Source organism: Macaca thibetana, chromosome 14, assembly GCF_024542745.1.
Source record: "Macaca thibetana thibetana isolate TM-01 chromosome 14, ASM2454274v1, whole genome shotgun sequence".
Classification (NCBI taxonomy): domain Eukaryota; kingdom Metazoa; phylum Chordata; class Mammalia; order Primates; family Cercopithecidae; genus Macaca; species Macaca thibetana.
The window spans coordinates 21133450-21136638 of record NC_065591.1 but is presented as its reverse complement, the minus strand read 5'-3'; the positions used below and the strand labels follow the sequence as shown (position 1 = coordinate 21136638).

Here is a 3189-nt window from a genome sequence, read left to right as displayed (position 1 = left end):
CTGGCATGGCCACTGGGAGTGCACAGGGCTGGGGGCCAACCTCGCTGTGCTCCTTCTTTACAGCCACACGGGCCCAGAGATCAATTTTCTAAGCCTGAGACTCAAATGGAGGCAGTCATTGCTACTTGAAACCCCTGCTATGGCTGCAAAGGTGGCTTGGCATGGAGGTTAACTCATTTTTATAGACTAAATTTTGCTCTATCTCCCCAATTCATATGTTGAAGTCTTAGCCTCCAATAATTGGAGATGAGGCCTTCAGGTTAAATAAAGTTTTGTGGATGGGGCTCTAATCCAACAGTATTGGTGTCCTTATAAGAAGAAGAGACACCAGTGAACTCTCACTTTCTTTCTTCTTGCATGCACCAAGGAAAGGTCATATGAGGGCACAGCAAGAAGGCAGCTGTCCACAAGCCAGGAAGAGAGGCCTCACTGGGAATCAGCCCTGATGGGACCTCAATCTTGGACTTCTGGCCTCCAGAACTGTGAGAATAAATGCCTGTTCTTTAAGTCACCAAGTCTGTGGTATTTTATTCTGGCAGCCCAAGCTGACGAAGATACTCCTGAACCCTGGAACCAGACTATGTGGGTTTGAATCCCACTTCTGTTTACACATAAGCCGTAGGATCTTGGAGAAGTTTTTCCTTATTATCAATTTCCTCATCTGTAAAATGGGGAGGATAATGACACTGGCCTCTATCAGTAAGCTGTTGCTGATGTAACAACCCACCCACAACTCAGCGGCTGAGAAAGATAAGCAGTTATTTTTAGGCATGAGTCTACACTTCAGCCTGTGGTTCTGTCTCAGCTGTGTGTATCTGTAGTCAGCTGTGGGTAGGGTAGGAGCTCAGCTGATCTGGGCAGGGACTTCTCACAAATATGGTGGTCAGCTGACAATAAGCTGCTCAGCTGGGGCTGCAGGCACAGACATACAAGGTGCTGTTCATTCTGCCAGGCACACTATACACGCAGAGTAAGGGCTCTTTCTCCAGCAGGCTGGTCTGGGCTCCTTCATGGGGCAGCTGAGGTTCAAGGCAGCGAGTGGGAGCTACAAGGCCACTGGAGGTCTAGGCTTCAAATGGACAGTACATCACTTCTGCTACATTCTATTGGCCAAACCTAGAGTCACAGCCAAGCCCAGATTCAAGGGGAGGTGAAAGAGATGCCATCTCTGCATGGGAGTCACTGCAAAGTCATATTGTAAAGGAAGTAGATTCAGAGAGGCCATGGATTGAGGCCCTGATGCCATCACTCTCCTTACAGGGCATTTGGCAGACGAAATGAGGTTCTCAAGTGCTGGACGACCTGTGAATTTGTGTGCTGCTTATTCGTCACTGTGCCTGACATGGAGTGAGTACTCATTAAGGTGGGACTCCTTTTCCTCCTAGCAGGCTGGTGGGATCCTGCTGTCCCTCTTCTCCCAGTGGTTGAATGGGTATCCCCTGTGGTCTTTATAAATGAGTCGAGAAGTCCTCAGGTTATGACGGACTCATGGGTCATGAGTTAGAATCCGATCATTTTAAAGCCATAGCTTCTACTTGCTCAAACTTTCCCTTGACAGGGCGAACACAGGGGTGGACATCACACAGACACAGACACACACAGGCATAGGTGGGTGTTCCTCACACCCAGACACACACAGGCACAGTGAAGTGTCCCTGCACACCCAGACACACACAGGCACAGCGAGGTGTCCCTGCACACCCAGACACACACAGGCACAGCGAGGTGTCCCTGCACACCCAGACACACACAGGCACAGCGAGGTGTCCCTACACACCCAGACACACACAGGCACAGCGAGGTCCCTGCACACCCAGACACACACAGGCACAGCGACACCCAGGGCATAGTGGGTGTTCCCTCACACCCAGACACACACAGGCACAGCGAGGTGTCCCTGCACACCCAGACACACACAGGCACAGCGAGGTGTCCCTACACACCCAGACACACACAGGCACAGCGAGGTGTCCCTGCACACCCAGACACACACAGGCACAGCGAGGTGTTCCTACACACCCAGACACACACAGGCACAGCGAGGTGTCCCTGCACACCCAGACACACACAGACACACACAGGCAGCAGGTGTCCCTACACAGGGCACAGCGAGGTGTCCCTGAATACCCAGACACACACAGGCATAGGTGGGTGTTCCTCACACCCAGACACACACAGGCACAGCGAGGTGTCCCTACACACCCAGACACACACAGGCACAGCGAGGTGTCCCTGCACACCCAGACACACACAGGCACAGCGAGGTGTCCCTGCACACCCAGACACACACAGGCACTGATGGGTATTCCTCATATCCAGACACATACAGGCACAGCGAGGTGTCCCTGCACACCCAGACATACACACAGGCACAGCGAGGTGTCCCTGCACACCCAGACACACACAGCACAGCGAGGTGTTCCCCTACACACCCAGATTCACACAGACAGGCACAGCGAGGTGTTCCTCACACCCAGACACACACACAGCACCCTGCAGCCCAGACACACACAAGCACAGCCAGGTGTCCTGCGTACCCAGACGCACACAGGCACTGATGGGTATTCCTCATATCCACACATACAGGCACAGCGAGGTGTCCCTACACACCCAGACATACACAAGCACAGCCAGGTGTCCCTGCATGCCCAGACACACACAAGCACAGCCAGGTGTTCCTGCGTACCCAGACGCACACAGGGACAACTATGTGTCCCTCTGTATCCAGACACACACAGGGACATGTGCACACTGCACCATGCACCTCTCCCCATGTGTACCTCACAACACACAGATGCTGGGCACCTTTCCCTACATGCAGCCCACAACACACAGATACCGGGCATCACCCCCATCTACCCTATATGTGACACACGTCCTCACACAGACATAAGGCAGTTGACACGCCCAGCTGATGTCCACACACAATGTACTGGTGTATACACCCACGCACAGGCACATGTGCTCACACTCACCTGTACACACAGATGGGCAGGACACACACACTTCACCCCCACACAAACTTAGGTTGGAGTCTGCCCGCTGGGGCCCAGTGGTCCTGGCCACTTCAACTCCCAACCTCTGCCCACGCCGTGTCTGCTCTGTGCCCTTTAGGCAAGGGTTCTTCAAAGGGGTGAGGAGAGGCGTGAGGGAGGGAGGCTGGCAGATGGGACAGGTGTTTCTGTCTGG

General features: G+C 53.6%; 1 long non-coding RNA gene across 1 annotated transcript; it reads left to right on the top strand.

The window, feature by feature from the left end:
- The first annotated feature begins 1677 nt into the window (after nucleotides 1–1677).
- Nucleotides 1678–2614, top strand: LOC126936258 (uncharacterized). Its single transcript, XR_007719414.1, has 4 exons — nucleotides 1678–1801; nucleotides 1892–1967; nucleotides 2114–2264; nucleotides 2597–2614. It is a non-coding gene; the product is annotated as an uncharacterized LOC126936258 (long non-coding RNA).
- The last annotated feature ends 575 nt before the right edge of the window (nucleotides 2615–3189 follow it).